Source organism: Equus caballus, chromosome 9 (assembly GCF_041296265.1).
Source record: "Equus caballus isolate H_3958 breed thoroughbred chromosome 9, TB-T2T, whole genome shotgun sequence".
In the NCBI taxonomy this organism is placed as follows: Eukaryota; Metazoa; Chordata; class Mammalia; order Perissodactyla; family Equidae; genus Equus; species Equus caballus.
Genome location: NC_091692.1, coordinates 84,743,008 through 84,771,003, shown reverse-complemented (window position 1 = coordinate 84,771,003; position 27,996 = coordinate 84,743,008). Strand labels below are relative to the sequence as shown.

The following is a 27,996-nucleotide window of genomic DNA, read 5'->3' as shown; positions in this document are numbered from 1 at the left end:
AATTTGACAGTGTTCATTAGTTTGCAAAAATCTAGTGCAAGAGCTTAAATGTCTAAATGAATACTGAATGAAAAGAACATCTTGGACCGACCTGGGCTTCCAGTTCCTAGACAGACCTAGCTGTGGATTTTAGGCCCCCATCTCATAGCAAGCCGCTAAACCTCATCGAGGGATTGGAAGGAACAAAGACATAAAGCCTGGGCGTGCTCAGCATTTTGCCCAGCATGGTGAGCGCTCCATAAAGACACTCATATATTCTATTTTTACCATTATCACCACCATTATCATCATTACTGAGGGGTCCATCATGGAGACACCATACCAGAACAAGGCAAAGGAACTTAGGAGATGAAATGGAGCTAACATTTAGGAGCTACAAGAGGTGATGGGGCAGCCCAGGGAGCAGACGGAAGTGAACAGAAACGACTCTGGAGAAAGAACCCCAAAAGGAGTAAGGAACAGGCAAGAGGAGAGGACCAGTTCTTTCAGGAGCCATCTCAGTGAACACACCAGAGCCTGCAGGGCACACCTTTCTGCATCAGTTTCCTCACTGATAAACCGGAAGAATGGTACCCAGCAGTGGGGAGGCTGCATTAGTCAACATTTGTAATAGCTCCTGGCACACAGTAGGCCCTCAAGAGATGTTACTTCTGTTCTTGCTACTCCCTTTTTGGATCAAGAAGCATCCGCTCTGAAACGGGAAAACAAACCTACACAGAAAGATAAATCCACCTAAATGAAATCTAGCCAAGTGATGATTAAAAATTCCTGGGAGCAACTGAGGACCGTTCCCTTATTAATTGGGTTCAGAGATATAAAGCACTACTCAACGAGTTTTTGCTCCTTAGAGGAGCAAATAGGACGACCGTCACCTGGCAAATTTCTAATTTACACTCCTTTGGGGAGACCAAAAGGATCCACACGTAGGAAGAAAGTTCTCCCCTAAAGTTTTCAAAGGTAAACAATCACCAGCTTCCTTGGAGAAAGGTAAGCTGTGTCAGCTGCTGTCACTGTAAGCGGCATGACGTGCAGGCCCCCCTTTGTGTCTACAACAGACTTTATTAAAGATCAGATGTGGGAAAGCGGATAGTGGCGTAAAAATGGGTGAGTGTCCATCGGGTAAGAAGTTTCGCACGGTACTGCCCGTGCAAGGAAAACACAGCAGACATTTAGTTGAATAATGGGGAGGCATCAAAATTAAACATACACGTGCAGAAGCACACCTACACACACAACCACATGCTGATTACCTTCCCATTATAATATTAAAGCACACTCTTTGCTTAAAAAAGGTACAAAGTAAAAGCTTCTACTTTCTCACACCTTCCAATCACGTTTCCCGGAAATGTCTGTTAACAGGAAATACATACCCTTCTCAGAATTTCTTTCATGTGTAGATAAATATGCACATGTACTATATTGTTCCATCTTGTTTTTACAAAGTGGGTTAAGTCTATACAAAAAGTACTACAATTTTTCTTCTTCAATTACCTGCTCACGGACACCTTTCCATATTAGCATATAGAAATTTATCTATTTAAATTCCTCTTTTTACTTTTCATTTTGAAATAATTTCACACTTACAAAAAGAGTTTAAAAATACAATGAATCCCCAATGCCTTGCAATTTCTCAATATTGATATCTTCTATAATCACGATGTAATTATCGAATTGTATCTGGAAATTAATGCTAATATAATACTAATGCTTAATCCAGAGATTTTATTCAAATTTTACCAATAATGTCTTTTTCCAGTCCAGAATCCAACCAAGGGTCACACATTGCATTTGGTCGTCACGTCCCTTAGTCTCCTTTGATCTGGAATCATTCCTCAGTCTTGCTTTGTCTTTCATTTTTGAAGAATACTGACAAGTTAGTTTATAGAATGTCCCTCTATTTGGTTTTGTCTGATATTTCCTCATTATTAAATTCAAGTTATGTGCTTCTGGCAAGAAGACCACAGAAGCGATGGCTGATTCCAGGGATGGGGTGGGAAAGCACAAGATGAGCCTGGACCATCTTGTGGTGCCACAAAGCAAGGCAGTGCTCAAAAAATGATGGAGAAAGGTCAAAAGGACATAGAACCCAACTTGAAAGACATCCCAATGGCCGCATCTAGGAAAAGTTGAGTAAAAAATTAATCGTAGTCATGGATTATAACCAATATAACAAAATAAGAATCCATGAGTTCAAGCTGATATAAACAATTGAATTTTTTTAAAAATGGAAAAGAAAGTTAAGTTCTTCCCTATGTTAAAATTCCAATTGAGAAATGTAGAAGGATTGATGGAAATAGACAACTACTGTTTGGCAAACGCCACAGTAATAACAGTTTCAGACAAGGATTATCGGTGGATGCTAAAATTAGTTACGTGAAAGTAATATGAGAAATGTGATATTTATACGGTATCAAAGTATGTCCTGATAAGATACTTATTAATTGTAAAGGGAGAAACAGTAACGTTACAGTGGAGAAACCTGGCAGACACCACCTTCATCAAGTGATCAAGATAAACACCATCAGTAACGGGACAAGCCAACACCATGTATCCCCTGATCTGATGCACTGAGGACACAACATCTCATTCTTCTTGGTGACTGCTGAGCATGACACTGTGGGTCAGTGAGGCTGCCCTCTGGGTTCTGCTATTTTATCAATGCTGTAAAATGAGTATCTTTTGAAACTTGCTTTACTATTTCTAGAGGACAGACTGCTGGGCCAAAGGGGGCACACACTCTAAACTTTGAAAGGTCTCGCCAAACCTTCCTTCACCGAGGTTGGTCCAATTCCTCACCACCTCGCCCGCTCCAGCCCCGCGTGAGGGTCTCCACTTTCCCCCACCACCATCCAGTGTCTTAACCTCCCAGAACACCTAATGCAGGAGCAAAGGCAGCCAGCTGAGTCTGTGTCAGCTCCTGGGCAGAGGCGGTGAGTACAGGAGGAGCCAGCAGAACCGGGAGCATGGGTGCATCTGGACATGGAGGGATGTTCTGAGGTTTAACAAGGTTGGGGCTCCAGGCCAAGCAGGAGTCAACAGCAGTACGTGTACAAAAAAGCACCCGGGAAAAGACGACCAGACTCCAACACATCTGCAGCATGCCATACACATTTGCTATTTGGGAATGGCTCAAGAGCTTGGACTTGCACAAATCCCCACCTGGCCTCAGCTCCAGGCTTCAACAGTAACTCCTGAGATGTCTAAAATAATCCAAATGTAGGAATGAAGTTTGCCAATCAAACTTTTTAATGATAATCATCAACCTTCTGTGTTGCATTTTACAACCCACTTCACGTCACTTCACGTAAATTTCACAACTTTGAGGAATGCATTATTACCTTTACAGGTAACAAGTGCAGAAACAGAGAGGGGAAGTAACTTGGCCAGGGTCACACAGCTAGGGAATCAGAGAGGCATTTGGGATTTGGAAGCCTTGCTCTGAGTTCATCTGGAAAGCAGTCGTTCTCCCGGCCCAGGCTTCTCCCTCACGGCGGACTATTATTGTACTAAGGACACACAGACACTATCTCATTTCCTCTCCACAGCCACTTGAGGAGGCAGGTACCATTATTAGCTTCATCTTGCAAAAAAGAAACCTGGGATTTTGCCCAAGGCCTTGCCAGCAGTAAGGGACAGGGTTAGGACTCCCACCGGCTTCTGTGACTTTCAGGCCTATGTTCCTAACAACTGCGCTGCTGGGGCCCTTATCTACACTTCTAAGACCTTGCTGAACGCTGCCCGCCCCCAGGCCATCAGCAGGCTGGGCAGAGGGCAGTGAGGGGAACAAGAAGAGCTGGTTCCCTCCATCTCCTGCCTCCTTGAAGATGGATGAAGGGAGAGAAGGTGAAGAAGAGCTGACTCCTGGACCAAAGTTCTCCGCTCTCCCCCACCCAATAAACCCCGCAAAACACGGTCACTGATCACCCATGGCATACAAGCTGGCTGGATTCCACAGACCTGCTTTATGAGCTAGGCTGGGGCAAGACAATCGGTGTGTAAAAAACAAAATGATGGTTCAATACCAAACAGCGACATCAGTGATGGTGAGCACAGACGAGACCCGCAGCTGAATGATAACGAAAGGGCTGAGAAAGACAGGGCCCAGGAAGGCCTCAGACATGACGCTGCCCAGAGTGAGCCCCAGGACTGAGTATTTGCCCCCTCAAAGTTCTCCCCGGCTGCGTGGACAGGAGCAGGAGCAGCCACTGCTGGAGGCCGGGAGGAGGGAGAGCTGGGCAGACGGGGAAACTACTAACAGCTACTAAACTCCCACTTAGGGATCTCATTTACCCTCCCAAACAATTCCCTAGGTAGGCATTATCTCCATGTCACAAACGTGTAAGTGAGGCTCAGAGAGGGTTAGTACCTTGCCCAATGCACCCAGCTATTGATGATTAAAAAAATAAAGTGGTCAAAAAGCCAGAATACAGGGGCTGGCCCTGTGGCCAAGTGGTTAAGTTTGTGAGCTCCACTTCGGCAACCCAGGGTTTCTCTGGTTTGAATCCTGCGCGCGGACATGGCACTGCTCACCAGGCCATGCTGAGGCAGCGTCCCACATAGCACATCCAGAGGGACCTACAACTAGAATCTACAACTATGTACTGGGGGCGCTTTGGGGAGAAGAAAAAAAAGAAAGAAGAAGAAGACTGGCAACAGGTGTTAGCTCAGGTGCCAATCTTTTAAAAAAAAAAACAAAAGCCAGGATACAAACCAGATATGCCTGGAACTAACGTCAGGATCTATCTCCCACACAGGCTTTAAGTTTTCATTGTAACTCACAAGAGCCAAGGGAATTTTACGGTACAGAAAAATCCAGAAGATGGGGCCTGCTATGGACTGAATTGTGTCCCTCTGCCCAAAATTCCTCTGTTGAACTCCCAACTCCCAATGTGACTGTATTTGAAGACAGCACCTTATGGAGGTAATTAAGGTTAAACGAGGTCATAAGGTGGAGCCCGGATCCCTTAGGATTAGTGTACTTACAAGAAGAGACCCCAGAGAGCTCTCTCTGCGCTATGTGAGCACACAGCAAGAAGGGGCCCGTCTACAAGCCAGGAAGAGAACCTTCGCCAGAAAATGAATCAGCTGGCACCTTGACCTTGGACTTACCAGCCTCCAGAACTGTGAGAAAATAAACTTTTGTTGTTTAAGCTACCCAGTCTATGGTATTCTGTTATGACAGCTCAAGCTGATTAAGACGGGGCCCTTCCGTAAATCAGACCAGTGGCTTGATTTTTTTTTTTTGAGTATGTCCTCGTAACTCATTTTGAGCACAGCACCCAATACCTTTGAAGTGTCTGATTATAACTCATACACATGAATGCCTGTACTACTCTAAAACATCCAAAATCTAAGACATTTTCTAAAAAAGAAACGAATTAAACAAAAATATAAGTCATAACCTTTGTTTCTTACACTCTGTGGTGGGTTGAACTGTGTCCCCTAGTTATTTTGAAGTCTTAACCCCCAGTACCTGCAACTATGACCTTATTTGGTAATAGGGTCTTGGCAGAAGGAATCAAGTTAAGATGAGGGCATATGGGATTAGGGTGGACCTAAACCTTATAAGAAATGGGCAATCTGGACATAGACGCATGGGAGAAGAGGCCACTTGAGGATGGAAACAGAGACTGGAGCGATGCAACCATAAGCTAAGGAAGGCTGAGTATTGCGAGCAACCACCAGAAGCCAGCAGAGAAGAAAGGAAAGATTCTTCTCATTCTAGAAACTTCAGAGGGAACTCAACCCTGCTGACACCTTGATCTCAGGCCTCTAGCCTGCAGAATGGTGAGAGAATAAATTTCTGCTTTTAACCACCTGGTTTGTGGTCCTTTGTTACAGCAGTCCTAGCAAACTAACACACACCCCAATAAATCTGCAGAGCCTACTCTGGAATGTTCCAAATAAGGTGCAAAGCAACGTAAGGAAAACGGAATGCAGGTACGAAGGCCAGTTCTTGACGCAGTTGATCATCATAATGATCACAATCAATGAGAATTCCTGAGGAATATCATGATTTATCATCAATCACACTGCACCCCGGGAAACAAAGTTTTGGCATTAGAGTGACAGAAGGATTGTCAACGTGCCTGGTCAGGAAGGCGAGTTCAGACATATTGTGGTGGGGAACGACAGGGAAAATCGGGGAAGGTGAGTTGTTGCTGCTTCGTAGCCACCCCCTTCAGTGAGTGGCATGGCGTCTGAAGGGTCGCAGGAAGCGGGCCAAGGGGCCCCGGCGCAGTGGAAACCCCCCAAGAAGCACCCAGCCCACATTTCTCCTGGGGCAGCCTCACTTCCCCGTGTCAGCACTGCCCTGGTTTATTTCGACAAGGCTGTTTCCACCCAGCCCGGGCAAAGGCCGGAGCCCGACCCACCCAGGGGACTGACTGGTGTTCATCGTGGAAAACCCAAAGCACCACCTCCCTTGCACAGCAGGCTGTGGAAAACGGGCTGCTGGTGAGCCCCCCGGGAGTGCCCGGGGTTGTGGGGTTGTGGGCAAGCAGCGGTGCGGGGGAAGACAGTAAGCAGAGAGAGTAAGGAAGACGCAGGGCTTCCGGGCACCAGGCTGCAGGTGGGCGGTGGGCGGCGGCCCTCGGGGCCTCCTAGTGACAAGCTTGGAAACCCTGAGCTCAGTTGAGCGAAGGAGACAAGGGTAGGAAATACAGAAATATACCTTGCGTATTAATTACGGTTCAACACGGGAAGAGGGAAAATCCTAGTTAACAGGCAGAATTTCAGATAAAGAATTAACCATTTACTGAAAAGGCACAGGGGGATCCGAGAAGCAGACACTGCATGGAAAGGGCACACTGCTTTAGGGATGGGGCATGGTGTGGGATTATCAGAACCAAGAAGGCTGCGGGACCCTGGGGGAGCCCTGGCTGGGGGCTGTCATCTCTGAGAGCAGCCAGTGAAGCTGGTTCCTGGAGTGAGGGACAAAAACCCCTGCAAACTGGAAGCAACTGTCGCTACTGGGACCAAGTGTCGCAGCCAAGAGAAGAACCGTGGCTACAGCAACGGCATCAGGAATAGGAGGCAAATAGAAAAAGTCAAGACCCTCCCCCCTCCCCAGCTTCCAGTCTCCCTTGGAAGAACCAGATCTGGCCACAATGGGCCAGCAGTCCTTCAGGGCCACAAGCAGCAGCCACTTTACACTGGGCAAGCACACGGGCAACAGTCCAAACATTTATGAACAACTAGTAAGGCACAGGCTCTGGGCAATCAGACAGCAGACCAGCCTGAGCCGGGTCACACCAGGTGTCCTGGCTCCCCATCAGCCCTCATGCCTTCCAGTTCTGCACCAATCCCGGTTGCCTGGCCAGCAGGCCCATGTCACTTACGTATATTGCCTGCCTGGCCCCTGTAGACAATTGAGTTTGAGACCCCTGTGGAAAAGGAGATTCTGCATTGTTTGTGAACTCCTTCACTCCTGTTCAGTGCGCGTCAGGTTCCAAGAAGGTGGGGCATGTGTCTTGTCCACTGCTTTATTCCCCTGACAAACTCTGAAACTGAATGGATGATCCCCTTCCTTGGCTTGCGGACCATGCGAGACACTCCTGGATGATGCAATGCTTCCCTCAAGGGTTTGGTCTACTTGGCGGTGGCAGACAAGAGAATTAAAAAAAAAGGGGGGGGTACATTTATGATGGGGTAAAGCCAGGGGGGTTCTAGGAATGTGTGGGGGAAGGGAGGATGTAGTGGGGGTGACATAGAAGGGGAGGAGCAACAGGAAAAGCTTTCTTCAGAGGACAGGAAGCCCAAGAGACCAGGAAGGGCTCACAGGCCCAGGAAAAGACACGCAAAGGCCTGTGGTGGTGCCCCGGTCTGCAAGCATTCTGCACGAAGTTTCTGAGTCTCTGTCCAACTGTGTCCGACTCATCACGACTTCTGCTCATGAGACCACACTGCCCAGAGGGAAAAGTCCAGTGTCCTCAGCCCGCTGCTCTCCGCCCACGTGGATTTTCGGACCTTGCCATTCATTATCTCCTCTTGCCAACCAACGTGGGCGAAAAAAAACAAGTCTGTTCAAAAGTATGTGGATGTGGTAATAGGTTAGAGTTGGGACATCAGGATGAATTCATGGTTAGCTTAATATAAATGCAGATGGATACCTATGGAAATATTTATACAAATGTGTATATACACGGGTTGTATACTCACGCCTATGTTTCACTGCTCTGGTGGCTGAGAAAGCCGAGAAGCAATGGCTACCCAACAGTAATGAGTACATGTGGTACCCGAATCTTGGTTTCTAATACCATTCTCCAATAAAACAAACCAGGGCTCTTTGGAGAAACGGCTGATTCTAGGTCAAGGACAGGAACTATATAAGATGAGCCTGCAATATCTTGTAATGCCGGAAAGTAAGGAGATGCTCAAAAAAATAAAAATAAAACCCGCAATGATGGGGGTATGTCAAAAGGACATGAGCCAAGTGAAAGAGCTCTCAAGGGCCAAAGCTGGAAAAATCTGAGGAACCAAATAAATATAATCATATTGGATTATAATCCAAAGTATATAATCAATATCCATCAGTCCATACTGATATAAGAAAATAAATGGGGGAGAAGAGACAATTCTCCCAGGGAGAAGAATTCCAAATAGTTTGTGTGGATATTCCACCATCAAAGGGGAGCACAACTCCCCACTCCTTAAGTGTGAGCTGTATATAGTTACATCCTTCCAAACACAGTGAGGAAGAGAGGGTGAGGACAGCGTCTTTACTGTGGAGAAATCTGATAGTACTGTGATCAAGGTGATCAAGGCTAACATTAAGAGTGATGATACAATCATGCTGATAGTACATAGCCTTGACATGATGTGATGAAAATGGTACTTTGCCCCTGTGGTCTTCCTCCCCAAACCCACCATCCCTAACAATAAGAAAACATCAGACCAATCCTAATAGATGGACAGTCTACAAAATACCTGACCAGTGTCAAGGTCACCAAAAAGAAGGAAAGTCTGAGGAACTGTCACAGCCAGGAGGAACCTAAGGAGACATAACTAATGTAATGTGGTACCTAGATGGGATCCTGGAACAAAAAAAGGACCTCAGGTAAGAACTAAGGAAATCTAAAAAAAAAAAAAAAAGTATGGGGCCATTCTCAACTATCTTCACAATTCTAAAACTGTTCTAAAAGTAAAGTTTGTTGTTATAAAGTGTGTGGAGGACATGTGGAGGAGAGTGGAAGTGTAGAGGACACAGGTAGAAAACTTTGACACCTGGAATATTTTCTTCAATTTCTGCTCCCCATAATGAGTATCTTATACTATTCCCATTAAACTCTAAAAGAGTTTTATGAGCTTGAAAAAGGAATTGGCGTGAATGTGAAATGTGTGAGCTGGGAGGGACCGTGGCACCCTGCTTTCAATTATAGGTGGGGAAAATGAGGTTCAGAGACCCAAAGCAAATGGCCAATAAAGGCGTCAGCTCAGCGCCCATTGGTGGAGCATCTAAGGTGTCTTCGAGGAGTCACAGACAATAATGCCATCTGGTCCACTCTGCAGACCAGAAAACCAAGGCTTAGAAGTGCCAAGAGCCTTCCTCCCAGCGCAGGGCTGGCAAGTAGCCACGTAGAGACCTGGGCTCAGGTCCCCTTCCTGGCTCCCTGTGCAGTGCCACCTCCCCCACGCCAACCCCCGATGGCCAGTCACTTCCCAATTCCTTCCCACTCCAGCAGGGGCAGCAGGGTTGACACTCAGCGAAGCAACCTCAGGGAGGATGGCACTTAAATTGGCTTTTCTTTCTTTTTCTTACATCTGTCTTTATGAAACTTTTCCTTAGTTCAATATTTTTAAAGATCCCGCATCTGATTTCCCACAGGCTTGAAGCCAGGGTGCCTCTGCTCTGCAACAGCAGAAAAATGCCCAATTGAGTCCTCGGGGATGAACATCATATGATGCTGGGGCAGGTGGATTCCCTAGTTTTGAAGTTTCACCTTTGAAGGGAACAAAAGAAAATCCTGAGGATGCCTTGCATCCAGCCACGGGTGTTTTCTTCATAAAGGGACCCACTACAACCTGCTCCAGGAGAGTAACAAAACGGGAGAGAAAATGGCTTCAGCAGAAGAGTGTCAATTTCCAGCAAATGGGTCACTACTGAGAGTAGTAACAGGGACCCAGAGCCTCGGCAGTGCAGGCCTTCCGGAAGCCACCTGCATCCTGGAAACAGCCAGGGCACTAGACAGCTGTGTGCCACGTGGGGCTCTGTATTTATTTCATTACAAACCAAGGATAAACCCCACTGGATCCCAGACTTTGTCCAGCTCCCCAAATAAACCTGGGTCCCGGGGTCGAGCAGAAAGGGAAGGGTGGGCACTGGAGAGAAGCCCAAGGCGGGAGGTCGCCTGGAGGGAACAGAGGCATCTCGGGGACGGTAAGAGGCAGAGCGGGATGTGTCCCATTTACTCCAATTTAGCAAGTGGTCCCCTCATTAGTAAAAGCTTCCGAATATTAGCCTTAAGTAAAAAAAAAAAGAAAAGAAAAAAAGAACCTGAAGTTATGGAAAAGCTCATAGCACCAGTATGTGCTTCAAATCCTTTCCACAGGAAGATTCCTTCATTTGCCATCTTGGGGCCATTAGTTAATCTCCATCCCACGTATGCTCTGCTCTGAAGAGTAAGTTGGATAATACGTGCAAAGTGCTGGGCACATTATGAGTAATACATTTGAGCTATGATTACTTTTACTGTAATTATTGGTAGTATTTTCATTATCATACTAGAACCCCCCCCACTAAATCCCACTACTCCTCCTATAAGGACAGTAGCTTATCAGTGGTGCCTAACAGTAGCTGTTAGGATTCCCAACATTTAGCTACTTCAGAAGGCAAACTGATTGATTGATTGACCAATAGAATGTAGAAATGACTGAAAAAATGAACAGATTCCTGTAACATGGGGAGGGCATCTTAAAAGGGAGGCAGCCCAGCAGGTCACAAAGAGCAAGATCAGGACTCCAGGGCCCTCTCTACTTCCCAGGAGCCTGACGCTAGGACCACAGGCTTGTTCAATATATACTTAATTAGGTCTGAGCAAGGAAGCAATGAAGAGTGCAAACAATCAATTGGGCACAGCTTAGGGAAAGCCTGGAAGTCAGGAGGGAGACAGAAGAGGACAGGAGAAGCTCTTATGGTTACTTGATTCCGGCTCCTCGTTTTAAAAGATTGGGGTGTGAAGTTTAAAGGCGGGAGCTGGGGTTCAGCATTCAGAGCAGCTCTGGGGCCCAGGAAATCAAACTGCAGCCTATATGGCCTGAGATGTGCAACCACCATGTGCCTTAGTCCACTCGGCCTGTCGTGACAGAGTACCAGAGGCTGCATGGCTTACACAACAGACAGTTCTTTTCCCACAGTTCAGGAGGCTGGAAGGCTGAGATCAAGCTTCTGAGAGATTTGCTTTCTGGTGAGGGCTCTCTTCCCAGCTTGCAGCAGGCCACCTTATCCCTGTGTCCTCACACAGCAGAGAGAGGAGGGAGAGAGAGCTCTCTGGTGTCTCTTCTTATAAAGACACTAATCCTATCAGAGCAGGGCCCCACCCTTATGACCTCAATTAACCTTAATTACTCCCTTAATTCAAATACAGCCACGCTGGGGGTTAGGACTTCAGCATACAAATAGGTGGGGGGTGGGGGTTGCACAAACATCCAGTCCATAATGCTGTGCAAACAGTTTTTTGAATATGCTGTCTCTGCCCCAGTATTTTATCTGCTCTATTCTTTTCCCATAGCTGGGCACAACACCCGGCTCACAGTAGGAAAGCAGAAGAGAGCAGGGAGGGAGGGAGGAAATGGCTGCATCATGCCAGTATCCACACTAGGTGCTGGGAGGGAGATTTGGTGAGACAGGCCACCATCCCAGGCAGGAGCCTGAGCACAGCCCCGTTATCATCAGATCCCTTTCCCCAAAGGGCACAGCAGAGAGGAAGATCCTCCTGTTCAGAAGAAACAGAGCTGGGAGCGAGGGAAAGGAGACGGCAGAGGAAAAGAGAGGAGAAGACCGGGAGAGAGAGGGGGGAGAAGTGGAGAGTGGAGAAGCAGCAGGAGAGAGTCGAGATACACCTGCAGGGCAGGTTGGGGTGGGGGCAGCAGTTTGAGCGCCTGGATTGAGAAGATCCATGTTCAAATTTGAGATCCACTGCCACCGAGCACAGAGTTCACAGCAGGGCGATCGCTCTGAGTCTCCAATTCGTTCATCTGTGAAGTGCGCTGTCTTAGTCTGCTGCCGGCTATAACAAGATACCACAGACCGAGTGGCTTACACAACGGAAATTTATTCCTCACAGTTCTGGAGGCTGGAAGTCCAAGATCAAGGTGCCACTGGCCGATTCAGTTCCTGGTTTGCAGAAGGCCGTGTTCGGGTTGCGTCCTCACATTGCAGAGAGCAGAGAGAGAAGTACTCCCTTGAGTTTCTTCTTATAAGGGCATTAATCCCATCATGAGGGCTCCACCCTCATGACCTCACCACCTCCCAAAGGCCTCACCTCCTAACACCATTGTACCAGAGTTAGAGTTTCAACGTACGAATTTGAGGGGGACATGAACATGTAGTCCCTGACAATGGGGATCCATAAAGCCAGTCTCCATCCCAGGATTTCCTTCAGAGCAAGGAAGGTGGCTTTTCTCTCCTGTATTTCAGGTGCCCTGCATAGCGGGAGGCGGCAGCTTCTCAGTAAATAGTAGTGGAATAAAAGAAAAGTGAAAAGACGAGAACGAATTTTACAAACTGTAAAGTCCTAAGCAGATGGCAGTGCTTACTTTGTTTCCCAAAGCAGACTGGGGAGCCCCTGAAGGAGGAGCCCTTCTTGCATCATTTCTGACTTTGTAGCCCAAACTCAGTGTTCTAAAATTTAGTCAATCTGAGCAGACATCCCTCAAGCACATCCTGTGCGCCCGTCATGATGCCAAAAGCTGGGGCTCGAGAGAGAGGGAGATGCAGAACCGGCTCTCAAAACTTTTACACTCCAGAGAGGAGAAAGTCGGATGCTGCTTCTGGAGACAATGAAACCCACCAAGGAGATAAGAATAAGTGAAGATTTCAAAGCCTGGCCTCTACTATTAATTATAATAATTACCAGCCATAATGATAACCGTGGTAGTTGTTGATCTGTGTGGCCGGCTATTGGATAAACTGAACTAAAAGAGACCCAGAAACACTTTCGTTTTCAGGGGGTGGCCCGGATACCACTCCCTGCCTCTGAGTAAGGCCATCGAAGGCACCAGTGAGGAAGCTCGGCGTCTGCTGGGGTGACAGATGTTATCAGAAGAAATAAGATTAGGCACATTTTGCCCCAGACTTACAAATCCCTCCTCTGCATTTGCCCTCACCTTCTGGCATTAATTGAACTCGGTCTTCACTACTAAAAATAAACACCAGGTCAAATGCAATGAGCCAAAAACCTCAATATGAAACCACAAGCAACAGACTAACAGTAAAATGGGCCAACACCAGAGGTTTTTTCAAAATACGTTTCTGTTTAAGCGTAGAGTTCCGAGTGGGCTGGCAGTCCTTTCAATACTGTGGATGCTGAATACAGGAAGCAACCTTTACATACGCCTGGCTAGAGACCGGGGCTGGCTCGAGTCCACAGACAGGCAGGCAGGAGCTATCGAACGCCCTCTCACCACAGACCAGAGAGGGCCAGCTTGGCAGGAGCCAAGAGATGCTCCCTGGGGAGGTGGGGCCAGAAGAGGAGTCTGAAAGAGCAAGGTGAGGGTCATGGGGGAAAAGTCAACCTTGGGCACATGGCCCTCCGCTGGTATGAGAGAGAACAACCCTGAGGAGGTCAGGAACTACCCACGTAAGGAGGTGGAAGAGAAGCAAATAACAAGGGTGCCCTTTCATTGACCCTTTCCTCTGGCCAAGTTCTGTGATCCTCAGGACCAGCCCGAGTCGGGATCTGTCCATTTTGCAGCTAACAAAAGAGAAGCCTGGAGAGCAGTACAGGACTTGCCCAGGATCACAGGAGGAGTGGGAAGTGGGGCTGGGGTGGAATCCAGGTGTACCAGTACCTCTGTTCCATGCCAGGAATAGTGCACACGGTCCAGGCCCATGCATGGGAAAGGGGTGGATGTGCTCCAACTGGCCTGCAGCCCAGGTGAACTGATTTCTAGGCAGGGATGTAGGCAGTCGGGCTCCCAGTGAGAGAGCAGTGCCTTTAGGACAGGTAGGACCACATGCTCAAGCACAAATGCCTGGGCCTCCTCAGAGTCCCTATCGCAGACCAGCCCTCCTCCAGACATGCTCAGGACTGCGGGTCTCCGAATCCTAGCATCTACCCCTTCTCCATTGGCCTACTCCTAGCAGCTGAATTCTAGGGAGATTCCTTTCCCGTCACCCCTAGACAGACCCGCCAAGCCTCTCCTCCGTTCACAGAATACAAGCAACACTGCTCACTTTTGCGCTATGGCATCAAGAGACAGTTGTTCCAGCTTTCAGACCCTCCAACCTGGTGACTCGAGTCCCACCTGCCCTTCCCCCCCAATGGCAACAGCTCGCTCCAGCCCTCCAGGCGCTGCAGGGGGTGGCGGCCACAGAAAAGGCTGCTGCACTCATGAGAGCATACTCCTGCTCCCAAAGCTGACTGCCTGGACCAGGAGGTGGGCTCCCGAACCAACTCCAGGACTGGCTGGGTGCTCGAGGGCCAAAAAAGGGATGCAGCACTTCCACAGGAAGGCCTGTCAGCTGTGCTCCCTGCAGAGGAGGTCTGACACTAGAAGCGGGAAATGAGATAACGAAATAAAAACAAACGAGGAATGTGAGTGCACTGGGGTGCTGAGTTCCACAGGATGGAAAGGCTCCTTCACTGCTAATCAGCTCAGCTCCTGGTAGGTCTTATTCACCTGCATCTTTCCAGAGTCTCAAGAGGCAGCATCCACTCCAGGAAGCCTCCCCAATGGATGAGGGCCCCTCCCCCCGGCCTCGCATCCATCCAGTGAACCTGGAGCATCCTACGTGTGTGTCAGTCCCCCACCTAGAACGAAAGGAAAGCCCTCACCCTCTCCATCTCTGTGCATCTCGCCACTGCTGAACACCACAGGTTAGAAATACAAATGCACTGTGAAAGATTTAAGGCACAAGAGAAAAGGTGACACAAGAAGCACAAGGAGCACAGTTCTCTGCGACCCTCGCAGTTCTGACTTCCCTAACATCTTCTCACCAGCCCACACTTTCCCACTCACCTTTCCATCCTGTAGTTTTCAAATCTGTGGTAGGAATCATGTTACTCTTTTTTCATCATGGTATTTATTCTTTTCAACATTCTTGTTTAAAAAAAAAATTGCAACTGACCTCATTCTTTGCTCCAAATCTTTAAAAACTTTCTTCTTTTGGTTTGCTCTCTTTTCCTCTCGATTCCCTCCTTTTCAATCATTCATTCATTTGTTCTTTCAACAACCACAATGGGAGGCCCAACCCTGGGGCGTCTGGATGTATAAGACAGTCTTTGTTCTAAGCAAGCTCACCAGCGGCTGGGGGCACAGGGAGGGGAGGGGGGAAGAAATCTTGCAGTATGATGGAGGCATGCCCTAAAAGCCCACCAGCAGTCCAGGGGAGGGAGCAACCAGCTCTGCTGGGGTGGGAGGCTATGCATGACCCTCTGTGAAGGATCCACATACCAGCTCCCAGGCAGACTTGGTGGTAGGTGAAAGGAAGAGAGAAGAGCAGGCCAAGGACTTGAAATAGCCTGCTGCATGCAATGACCACTAAATGGTGTAATTAATGAATTAAAAAGAAAAAAGACTTCCACTGTGGAGCATCTCCTCCTCCATGCCAGGCAGCACGCTAAGCTCTTTATCTCCACTATCTCGTTCAATACCCACAACATCCTCCTGAGGTGGGTGCTAATACCATCCCTATGTTACAAGTGAGGAAACCGAGGCTTAGAGAGGTCCAGTGATTTGTTCAAGGTGAGGCAAGTGGCAAAATCAGGAAAACCGGGGTCTGCGGGAAGCCCTAGGTTGTAACCTTTACCCCAGGCAGCCTCAGACTCGGTGTGGCTGGGGCGTGCAATGCAGGGAGGCGGAGAGGGAGGAAGAGATCACACGCTGGATGCCCCCAACGGTGCTGTGACTTGATCACGTAACCCCCACCTCACCTTCTCGTCCTCTCCCCAGTGTGGTCTGCACGTGTCTTAGCAAGACAGCTGGAGCATTCTCCACCTTCCACCAGGAGGAGAGGAGTGGGTATCAACCTAGGAGGTGGTGGGCTCCTTCCTCAGCTAGGGACAGAGGGAGCGTTCCTGAGGCACGACATCCAGGCGACCATACGCCAAGAGCTGGCTCCTGTGCGTCCACATGAGGTTATGGGAAGCCAGCTTCCCAAGCACCTTGGAGCAGCATAGGAAGCCAGGCCGAGAAGCCGAGAACCACAACCCAAGTTGTGTTGCAAGCAATCTCCACTTCCAAAAGCCATTTTTGGTCCCCTAAGGCCCAAGAGGAGAAAATCTCTTACCTTAATTCTCCAAATCCTAAAATACTCCAGCTTTAGTTCAGGGAAGGACAGCTCTGAAGTCCCTCTGGAGTGCTGAACGGATATGTATTTTTTCCAGATTGAAGGCACCTAAATCCCAGGTGTAACAGGATTCTAGAAACACGCAAGAAAAAAACAGGGAATTATTAGTATCAATGCTTACCTTGAATAGATTTGGTAATGAGACGTTTCGTTCATTTAAAAAATTAGAGCTGCACCTTTCCTACATGCTAAGTGGGAAACAACAGAAGAGCAGTCATTTACTGAGCCACTATGATGTGCCAGGCCGTTTAATCCCGTGAGATCAGTTTTGATAGCTCCATATTTGAGAAGTCACATAGGTGGCCAGGCCGGAACTGATAGTCAGGTCCTCCTGACTCCCAAGCCCCAACCATCGACCCCCACGAAAGCTTTGGATTGATCTGATTCCAGGAATTCTGAACAGAGGAGAATGAGAAACATACACAGAACTTCATTCTGAGAATGGCCTGTCCCTTGATGTACAGCCCATTCTGCAGACAGCGGATTATGTGAATCATGGGCGCTCATCAGATTAACTTTGTTGCAGCTTTATCTGAGCCCAACACTGTCATCCAGTAACATGTGATCAGTGGACATAACGCATTACTTAGGGAACGAAAAATGTGGCCTCACCAGGGATTCTTATCCTAACTGATCATCAAGAGGGCTACAAACGAGGTACCCAAAAAGGGTGGGACAGTGTGGGGAATGGGACAAGGGGCCGCCCCTGGTCTTAGCAGCTCTGGGAGGACCTCCTAAGATACCCCGAAGTAGGGCCTATGCTCAGCAGGGTGGATTCAGTCACTGACCTTCAAGGGATCATGCGGCACCCACAGAAAGCCACACTATTACAGTTACAACAAGGTAGTCCTTTCTCCTTCCAGATCTCCCTTCCACTCCCCCGCCAAAACCCCCATCATCTTGGCAGCCAAATCACCAAGGGGACGGGGCTTGGCGAGCACAGATCCAGAATAAAGAACGCCGACAAGTTCTGGAAGGGAATTTGCTGTCACGTCTAGGAACAGCTGGAGAATGTCCTTGCCCTACCGCTGAGAGCAGAGGCCAGGCAGCCTGGATTCCCCACCATCACTTCCCTCGCTCTCCTCCAGGAGAAACTTGGCCATTTGCTACTCTGAGGCCCTCTGGTTGGTTGTCCCTCGCCTCCCGTGGATGTGGCCAGTATCAAGGACAGACCTCCAACAGCTCTGCGAGCCCCAGAGAATTCCCGTCTCCTCCCACCCAGCGCTGCTTTAATCCATCCCGCGCTCAGCATCCCAGTTCCCAGCAGGACGGGCTGAATTCCCTTCACTCAGAGAAGTCTCCTTGACTAGCAACTCTCTCAAAAAGATGCCCTGCTCAGCACATCCGCGTGCCTGCCGTGGGCAGCCTCCCACGCTTCTCAGGCATTTTGACCAGGAAAGCACTTTTTGCCTTATTGTCAAAATGCATTCGCTTCATTACCCAAAAAGGGCAGCAGCCCAGCTTCTCAGTTGACTGTGGGCTCTTGTCGGACTGCCTGGGTTGGTGTCCCAGTTCTACCACTTAAAAAGTCTGCTTAGGAGCCTGTGCAAGTTACTGAAGCTCTCGGGGCCTCAGTTTCTCATCTTCAGGGTTTCTTCTTAGTGTTAAGTGAGAATCTTTGCAGAGCTGGCACGTAGCCTGGCACTGTACGAACATTTAGAAATGTCAGCTGTTACTAATACCACTTAAGCAAATACTCAGGCCTTACCTTCTAAGTCTACTCCCAATATTAAGGGGAAAAGGTCTCCCCTCTTACTATCTCACCACCATGACGTAGTCGGTGCAGGTGCTCAGCGCACGGGGCTAAGGGAACAAGTGAAGCCAATGCACATGGAGCCAAAGCCTGAGGTTTGAATCAAAGGTGTGCTCAGCTCGTGGCCTGGTTCTAACCCTCACCTCTCAGTTTACGCATCTGCGAAATGCGGTGGATTATAACACCCATCTCCCAGGTATGCCTTCAGGACTAAACAAGAGAGTGCATGCAGGAGGTGCTCTGTAAACGATAAGGTCCTAGAAGAATGTCATGAATCGTAACAATGGCGCCATTCATGAGCCCGCCCCATATAGGACACTTTGGTGACAAATACCCTCCCAGGACCTCAGTGAACACCCGCAATGACCCCAGGAGGTCAGGTCACAAGATGACCCTCATCCCCATTTTACAGATGGGGAAACTACAGTTCAGAGACGCTGCAGAGGCTGCCTGACATCAAACAACAACTCTGTGGCTGACTTGTTGGTGTGCAACCTCAGTCCCCTCCTCCGTGTAGGGGGCCAGCAATAACAGAATGTCAGCCCCTGCAGAAAATCAACCTCTGTCCAAGGCAGCCGAACTGATTAATGTTTTTAATTAATGTTTTAAACCACACACATGGAGCAATGTTCCGTGGAAATGAAGGAGCTAAAATTTCTAAGTTTCTCCCAGGAGTCGGCCCCGCCAGAGTCTGGCTGCCAGAGCACAGGCGGAGCGGGTCCCGGGCTGGCCAGGATGGTCAGAGTGAGAGGGTCACGGCCTGGCTTCAATGCGCCAAGATAGGCAGTACAGTAATTCTCACCCATAGAGACTAGCCACGGAGAAAGGAGAGTGGCCCAGCACAGGGTGACAGGACTCACGCGGCCACTCCACCTCAGGAATCCAGCAATCCCAGCAGAAGAGGGAGCAGGAGTGCAGGGGGAGGCCCCACATGCAGCATGTGCCCAGGGCCTGGGCCTTAAGGGTGAGGCAGCCCCTGCTCCCAGACTCTCTGCCTGACACGCTACCTGCTCTGTGGTTGATGGAGATACCCTGCACCTGGATCAGGGAGCCACGGGCTTTCTTAGGATGCTGACAATACTTCCCTGATGCAGCTCACGACAGCGGAAGACCAGTGCTGGGGCCCGACGCTGTGCTCTGATGGAAGAGGAAGTCAGAGGCAGATGGGGGCCCAGATGCCAGCCCCCTGGCTGCTGTGCTCGGGAATCTTCCTTGCTCTGCTGGTAGAATTCCAAGTGTGCCACAGTTCAGAGTGTCTAATCCTCTCCCATAACCCAAAAGGCAGGGATATATTATCTTCCTTTCTCCAATGAGAAGGAGAGAGACACGGAGTGTGACACACAACATTGAATAATTAACCGCCAGCTCCGCTAAGAACAAGGCCGCCTCAGCATGGGGGCAGCTGGCCTTGAATGGCACCTGGATGTTGCCTGGGCAGTGGGGCCAAGGCACACACTGATGGCAGCCAGGACCAGCCACCTTATAGGCAGGGACCCTGGGCTGCTCGGCAGGAGACAGAGCTGGCTGTGAAATGAGTGACTGCACTGGATGCTTGACCTGGAAATCGTCAGCGCGCCATCCGTTCCCTGCACACAGACCACAGAGGGGGACTGGGGCGCCTATAGGAGCAGAGGATAGGACAGCTCCCCCAGGAGGCCCCAGGGCGCAAGCCCTGGCCTTGGGATGTGTTTGCTCCCTCTGGGAAAGGACATAAACACAGGTACTCGTACGCCTCTCCTGGAGGGTCAGCAAAGCCGGTGAAAGCCTGGGGCCTGGCTCACATGCTTGCCTCAAACTCTATGAGATCCAGCAGGACTGAATGCAGAGGCAACATGTACAGACTCAGGACACAGGCTGCCCAGGTCAGAGCTAGTCCCCACCAGTTAACAGCTGTGTACCCTAGGTAGTCTACTGAACCTCTCTGATCATCATCTAAAAATCAGGGCTGGTAAGAGCTGTTACCTTCCTGGACCAGGGTGGGGACGCATTGCAGTATACGCAAAATGCTTAGCAATGATGTCTGGCTCAGAGTCTCTTATTCTCGGAGTCTAACTGCTGTCCTTTTTCCTATTCCCTGGCAGGCAAATTAGACAGTTCTAATTGCATCCTAGCTCCGCCACCTCCTGGGAAGGTGACCCTGGGCTGATCGCTTGACTTCCCTATGCCTCAGTTTCCTCTTCTACAAAATGTGGGCATGACCACCAGCCAAACGGGACCACCAAGGATGACAAGGCACGTAGCTGAACAAGGGATGCAATCTGAGCTTTCGCGAATGGAGGTCCCAATCCAAACGGAGGGACACTCTACAAAGCAACAGACCTGGGCTCTTCAAACACGTCAAGGTCAAGAACAGCCGGGAAATTGTTCGAGGAAAAAGGGAATCCATGGAGACAGGACCACTAAATGCAGCAGTGATGTGGAATTGGGAAAAAATAGTCCAAAAGGACATTATTGGGACAACTGACGAAATTGTGTGTGGCCTGTGGATTAGATAATATAATTGCAGCAATGTTAAACGAGTTTGATCATTACACATCAGTTACGTAAGAGAAAGTCCTTGTTCTTAGGAAACACATGCTGAATATTTAGGGATAAAAGGGCATGTCTGCAACTTACTCTCAAACGATTCAGAAAAAAATTGTGTGAGTGTGTGTGTGTGTGTGTGTGTGTGCGTGTGTGCAGGGAGTGGGGTGGAGTGAGTTAACAATTGTGAATCTGGGCGTACAGCAGTTCTCGCTACCATTCTTGTAATTTCTCCTGCAAGTTTGAAATCATATCCAAATAAAAGATGACGAAGAGCTGGGAGCAGGTCAGCAATAACAGGCCTAAAGGGCTGAGTGTCAAACCATTCATGCAGGACAAAAACATAAACCTTTCCCACAAACCCCGTGCCACCTGATGTACAGATGTTATGATTTATTGTGTAGAAAACTACAAAGGATAAAACTGAAATTTAACTTGAACCACCACCCCCTCCCACCAAGAAAAAGAGAAATGGATAGCTACTTCTGTTACTGCGTCCTGGGGCCCGGTGTATTGGGCCCACATCCTCGCCATCCAGCTGCGTGCGAACCAGGAGAGGTACCCTGGGGGCTGGCAGAGGCAGCATCTATGTGCCAGGCAGGATAATGAGAGCTCTCTGCTTCTTGAGTCACTGGATCTTCACGAGAACCCATAAAGCAAACTCAACTGTTAGCCCACGTCACATTGCAGGAAACTGAGGCTAGAGGAAGGCTCTTGCCCGGGTTTTCATCCGAAGTGTGGGTGAGCTGGGACTGGGGCCCTGGCTGCCTCCCCAGGATTTCCACAGGCAGAAGGGAGGCAAGCACCGCAGGCCAAAGGAGCAACCAGCACCAAGACCAGCCCTTCTCCTGAAGCCAAGGCCCCAGACCCAGTAAAGCTGAGGTCTCAATACAGCAGGAAGCTGCAAGGTGCCCAGACCCCAGCCTCGCTGTCCTGTGTCCCTTACCAGTGCAGGCCCAGCCCTGGTCACAGCAGCCTCACAGACATACATCTTCTTTTCCAAAGAGTTCAACAATGCACAGATGGTCTCTGGGAGACTCAACAAACTGGGGACACTGGTGGCACTGAGGAAAAGGAACAGGGGTCTGGCGACCGGGATGTCTTCATTGAAAACCCTTTGATCCCTTCTGGGTTGTGTCTTGTGAATGACTTACCTTTCCAAAGAATTTTCGTTTCTTTTTTTTAAAATACTAAGGAAGAAAAAGAAATCGACCCAGTTACTGTGTGAGCCTGCTCTGGGATTTTGAGTCAGAGACTCCTGGGTTCCAGGCCAAGATACCCTGCAAAAGCTGCATGCGTGGGTTAGACAGCATTTGGCAGCACCGCCGTGGGGAGGACTGAAGGAGATAATACGTAAAAATGCTTTGTAAACTGTAAAGTGCCGTGCGAATCTCCCCGTTGAAACAGAGGGTGCGGTGGCGGCCGGGGGAAGAAGTAGGCTTCTGAGGGTCCACTCCACCAGATGGCTTTCTCTGAAGCGTGGAAGCATTTCGCCTCCTGGGCTTCCACCTCAAAACTTTGCTTTTTGTATCTACACTTACAGGCAACTTTCCCTCACAAACATCCTTTCCTCCCCCCTCCACCCCGGGGGTGTTAAATTATTAAAACAACCCCCAAGGTAAATAGTTTTCATTTCTCCAACCCCAAAAACCTCCCTTCCTGCCGGCATGCTTCTGGTCTTGTCACCCAGAACATCAAAGCTTTGCTTTCGGTAAGAGCCTCTCGGATTGCTTAGGTGACATGTGCAGATAAAAACAACCCACCACACGCCAGGCTGAACAGCACCTTCTCGGTGCCCCCCGTGGGGAGGCAAGTGGGCTGGGAAGAACTGTAGGGGCAGACGCTTTGCAGAGAGTCAAATGGCCTGCCCTCTCTCTCCACGTCCAAGTCTGCCCAGGAACCTTGCCAGTCCCATCCCCACTCGGGGCCTCTTGCAAATGAAGGGGGTTAGACCAGGCGATCTCTAGGTCCCTTTCAGATCTACAATTCACTGATTTCATCTCATCCTCCCTGTTCAGCGTCTCTACTTCCTGAACTGTAATGACAGTTCATTTATACACAGAAAAAAAGAGACTATGTCGTTGCTTATACCCTGGGCTGTAGTTTTTGGTGACTCAGAGGAAAAAACACATTTTCCACTCAGCTCAAAAAAGAGTGGTCCCTCCATCCTCGAATAACTCAAATGACGTAAAGTCACTGGGCCAATAGGACTGCTGGGGAAGTTCCAGGCTACGAGGAGTTCAAATGTCAGTGAACGTAAGTAATCAAAGAATTTCCTACGGCGTACAAGTACATCAGCAGGTGGGCTAGACGGAGAGTCCCCTCCCACCCTGAGCAAAACATCCCTCACGCGTTCACTCTCCGTCTCAGTAAGTAATTTTCTAAGGAGCCAAGGAAACACTGGGTCCAAGACTGGCCCAGGGTCCACCTTCCAGGAAGTCACATCCCCAGAATGAAAGTCACACCCACAGAATGAAAGTCACCTCTTTCAGGAAGCCAATGTTGAACCACCACCACCCCAAACCCCGGGGATTATAAACTCCGTAAGAGCAGCAATAGTGTCCGGCATGTAACGAGCTCAGAAAACAGTGACAAAATAGTAAATACTTGCTGAATGATTTAATCACACTGCTTCCATAAAGCTTGAATAATTCCATCCCCTAAAATACTGGGAGGCTGTTATATGCTAGATACTGGGGATAAAATGGTGAACAGAGCAGATATGTACCCATCCAGCCATAATCCAGAGCAGCTGCTGAAAGTGCTGGCAGAAGATGATCTTCAGCTGTCAGCCCTCTGTGGTGGCTGCCCTGGCTGAAGACAGTGACCTTGCTCAAGGTCGCATATCCTTCCAGGCCAGGCCACATATGATGACTGATCAACCCTCATCTCAATTGTGGACAATTGTAAAGGGCCACTCCAGCTCCAGGGCTCCCATGGGGTTGGCTGAGGCCTTTGTTGAGACAGTCACAGCTCGACTTCTCCCTCTGCTCAATCTTGATTTCTTCCCCCTCAGTTTCACAGCTGTTGATCCCAAAGGCACCCCATAACAAATATCTTGCTTACGCATCTACATCTCAGCATTTGCTACCCAGGGAACCCAACCTGCATCAAGGTTCTTACGATTGATGCTCAGACCCTGTGCCACCAGTATGAAAGCTCTAGGACCAGGGTGGCAAACAGACCATTCCTAGATGAGAACTGCTTCCTTGGAGGGCCCTCTTGACAAGCAAGCTGGAGCCTGAGTTCCAGGCTATGATCAATGAATGAGAGTTGTGAAGGAGCAAGCACCTGTCATTGTTTTCATGTGTGGATGAGCCCAGATCCTTTAGCTGAAAACTCATTTTTTCACCTTGTTCTCGCAGCATCCAGTACAGGAGAGGAGCTTGGTAAAACCTCTGTTGAATGATTAGAGGAAAACAGGACAGATAAACGGATGGATGGATAAACATATTTGGTTGACCAAGGAAGTCAGACCTAAAGCAGCTAGACAATAAATGAAAGGCAGTGATGATTTGGTGTAGGTTAAATTATGCAGTTCATGTAGTGTTTATTACAGTTCTCAAGGAACATTCACAACGACGATGGCAACTAAACCCCTCATGAAGAACTTCCCAGAGGAGGTGACTTGTGATCAGGAGGAAGGAAATGAGAAGATGGAGGAAGGCACACGAAACAAGAGAAAGGAGACATTAGCATGAGCAAACTGAGTCCACTCTGCTCATCAGATACGGAGTAAATAACAACATCCTCATCGCAGGGCTGCTGTGACAGCCCAGCAATGGAAGATGGGGGAAGCCATAACATCCACCACTATGAATGTGGGCTATGACACTCTCATCACCAGTGCGGGCAGCAGCTGATGATGGTCCTGAACATGTCCTGCAACTTGGAGACTTAATTCTACAGGGATAGGAAGCCGTAAAGGTTGTGGAACCAAGGCGATAGGTGACAGCTTCAGAACTGTTGCAAGATTTCTTAGATAATCCTCCCCCTGGGTTGTCAGCAGTTGCTTTAAACCCCTAGCGTGCCGTGCACCTGAAGCAGATGGGGACTTGGGGAGTGCCTGGGTGCAGCCTCAGGGGCAGAATCAACACTGGAGAACCCCAGACCCCAGCCTCAGTCCCCCTAAGAAATGTACTCCACAGGGTCTCCTGGGGCCCATCCTCATTCAGGAACCCACTGGACCCAGCAAGCATCCTCATTTCTGAAGGTCATGCCTGGAGAAACAGGTGGAAGTGCTGAGGGAAAGGGGAATGAATAGGAGTGTGGCGTTTGCACAAACAAGAGTAACTGATGAGAATAATGGGAAAGGGATAAAGATTACTTTGGAAAATTATGAAACAAGTGACGTCACAGAGGCTCTTTGTTAACAAGTGCAGTGTATTCTAAAAAACACAGAAGCCTGTGTTTTCTACTGTGCTTCTGTGTTTTCTACTACATGTCCTACACGTCCCTGAGCTGGGAAATGCTGGGGCCACCAGAGGTGGCAGGCAGGGGTGACAACACACAACTCTAATCTCTAGGGCCAGCCAAGACACTGGGTGTGAGGTTGAAGGTACAAGTCGCAGGGAGGCAGTAAAACTCAGAGTTGAAGCAGAAAGGTTTTGCTAACCGAGCGACCTGGGCCGGATCTGAGGCTTCATCACTTCCTTCCTCCGTGACCTGGGCTAGGTAGACCCCACCTCCCTGAGCCTTGGCCTTATCTGACACACAAACCTACCAGAGTGTCTGTAGGAATGAACACGACCCACTGGAAGCGCCTGAGCCACAGTCAGGGCTCCATAAGTGGATGCTGCGGTTATGTAATCACAGGTCACAGGCCCAAATAAGAATCATCAAGGACTACCCTTTCCAGCTGCACTCCACAGATCCCTAGGGGTTCAAGAGAGTCTCCTGGGAGGCCCCTCCTGGGGGCTCGATGGAGTTGGGGTCGGGGCAGCAGGGGCACCATAACCCCATTTTAACCAAACAGCTCTGCTTTAATGGTTACCTGCATAAGGCCTGAACGCAGGTTTCAGCTGTGCAAAAGGGGGTTGAGGGCTTTGAGAAAGCATGAAAGCTTCCATTCTTCATCCTCTTACGTCACTCGAGACAAAAATGAAGTCTCAAGAAACCAAGGGGCTCAAGCAAACTCACGCAGCCACCAGTGGTGGGCAAGGGATGCAGCAGGAGGCCCTGAAGCTCACACACAGGCAGGCAGTTCAAAGCCTGGGTGGCTGGTAAAACTCGAGGTCTGCTGCCCACGGGGATGAGACTCGCACACTGTGGGCACAGGGCAGGATCCCCAGTGCCTTGGGACCCCAAATGCAAGTCCACAAGCCTCACTCTCAGAGCCCCGTTAAGAGAGCAAAAGGTAGGTCAAGTGGAGAATCTACCCCCAGACAGGGAGAGAATGGCCCCGTCTACTTCCCTAAAGAGGGACAGTCTCCCCCAGGTCACTTCCCAGGGCTGAGCTGGGGCTGGACGAGAGGCCTAGGTCCAGGGGCCCTCAGGCATGAAGGGGACTTCCATCCACAAGCACCGGGAATGGGAGAGGTAAGGAACCAAGGAAGAGAAACTAGTCCCTTCCTTGTCAAAAAGTCACACCTCCCAGATACTCCAATGGGACTTGTCCAAAGTCACGCATGGCTCTCCATCTGCCCACAACGGAGTCCCATCCAAGCTGTTATGTGACTTCTCCCCAAGCAGGACAACAGAAGAACAGGACTTCTCACAAGTGCAAATGCTCTCAAGTGACCACAGGTCAACTGCCAACTCAAGAACCAGCACAAACAAAAGAAGGAAACCCTAGCATCGAAGAACAGATCAATCCTACAGAAAGGACTCGAGACAGCCACTCATCTCCAGCCTCTTTGGTCCCAGGCACTGGTGGGTTTTTCACATGACCACTAATCCTGAAAGACACCTAAACTGTCCCCAAGTGACAGATGGGTAAATGGAGGATCAGAGACCTTCCCCAAGATACAGCCAGATTTGAAAAACACCATGTGGAGAGTCCTGTGCTAAGAGTAAGACCCACATAATAAAGCTTCTTCCCAAGTCCATTTGCTCTTCCCCACACCCTTTCAACTAGAAAGCCTTTTTTTTTTAAGGGCACTAAATCTGTATGAGGTCAATTTTACTCCACAAGGAAGACGCAGATTGCCCAGCATGGGAGGGGTGCCAGCAACAGCGATGCGACCATCAGAAATACTACAGGGGAGTCCTGCTCCAGATAAGGATTGGAAGAGATGACCACTGAGGTTTCTTTGAACCCTAAAATTCCATAAGTCTAAATGGAAATTCCAATTCACATCCATTTATTGCCCTGAGTTCAATGCAGGCATTTCTACAAATCCAAAGATGTAAGCTTCACTTTTCCTCAGGGACAACAAGGTTCTTTAAAATCTATCCTGGCTTCTCCCGACTAGCCTCAGCCTTCCTGGTGAGCAAGGTTCCAGTGGGAGAGGCAGGCGAGGACTCCAGACACCCAAGGCAGGCAGGCAGAGATAAACAGAGCTAGAAGAGCCCCCGACCCCACAGGATGTTGTGGCGAGGTGAAGCAGCAAGAAAAAATCAGAGAAAGCCATCTAGAAACGCAAGCAGCACCACAAATAAAGAGACTTAACGGGAAGACACAGGGACTTCATTTTTTTTGAGCTAGGAAGCTCAAAAATAGTTGAAAGAGTTGTATCTCAAAGCTTTCTGAAGAAAAATCTTGCCTTGTTCATCAGACAAACCTAGGGGGACGAGGGTTGAGTGTGAAGCCACGGAGACAAGGGCCAGTTCAGATTTCGTGCCGAACTCCAGGACGGGAGTGAGGAGCATGGTGTTTCTATCCTAGCCTGCAAGCTCGGGAGCCAGCGTGCCAGTCAGCCTTTCGCACAAAGGCTCCATTTTGAAGCTCCCTCATGTTAAGTAAAAGCTGCATTGCAACCGCCTCAACTTGAAGGCGTCCCCATGGAAAGGAACAAACGTGGCTGGGGGAGTAGCCAAAATCAGCATTCCCAGAGAGAGTTAGTAAACAAGCAGATGAAAAAAAAAAAAATTGGCTCTATTAAGGATAAAAAAAGTATAAATTTAACAAGAGCCTTTTTTGCATCTATTGAATTATAAATTTTTGAGCTAATAATACCCGGTGTCGATGAGGCTGTGGTCAAGCTGGCATATCCACATGTTGATGGTGGCAGCGTAAACGACCCTATTTGAAAGTAATTTGGCAATATGG

General features: G+C 49.0%; 1 long non-coding RNA gene across 7 annotated transcripts in view; it reads right to left on the bottom strand.

Annotated features, from left to right (window-relative positions):
* LOC102149248 (uncharacterized) overlaps window positions 1-27,996 on the bottom strand; it is a 231,144-nt gene that overhangs the window by 65,317 nt on the left and 137,831 nt on the right. For all 7 annotated transcript variants that reach the window (XR_011421419.1, XR_011421414.1, XR_011421415.1 and 4 more), the window contains one exon: window positions 16,451-16,582. This is a non-coding gene — a long non-coding RNA (uncharacterized lncRNA). The remainder of the gene's footprint in view (window positions 1-16,450; window positions 16,583-27,996) is intronic.